Genomic DNA, 451 nt, shown 5'->3' with positions numbered 1-451 from the left:
GTACTTCATATCTTTCCTTCAGCCCCCGCAATATACTCACTGTAGCTTCTACCTGGGGTTCTTCTATCTATACACAAACATATTTATATTTATATTTATTTATTTATTTATTTGTTTGTTTGTTTGTTTGTTTAGTTGTTTAGGTTTTCGTTAGTTGTTTAGATGGGGGGGTGCAGCAGCAGAAACAGAAAAAGCAGCACAGGAGGAGACAGAGGAGGAGAGAATGCAGCAGCACGAGCAGCAGCAGCAGCAGCAGCAGCAGCAGCAGTAGCAGCAGCAGCAGCTTTTATGATATTCATTGCATCAGCGCGGCTTCAGGGTTTAGGGTTTCTAGGGTTTAGGGTTTCTAGGGTTTCGGGTTTCTCGGGTTTCAGGGTTAAATTTTTTTAGGGTTTAGGGTTTAGGGTTTAGGGTTTGGGGTTTAGGGTTTAGGGTTTGGGGTGTACGTACG

This window comes from Eimeria mitis, genomic scaffold (genome assembly GCF_000499745.2).
Source record: "Eimeria mitis Houghton genomic scaffold, Emh_scaff1891, whole genome shotgun sequence".
NCBI lineage: Eukaryota > Apicomplexa > Conoidasida > Eucoccidiorida > Eimeriidae > Eimeria > Eimeria mitis.
This window is presented reverse-complemented; position numbering follows the sequence as displayed.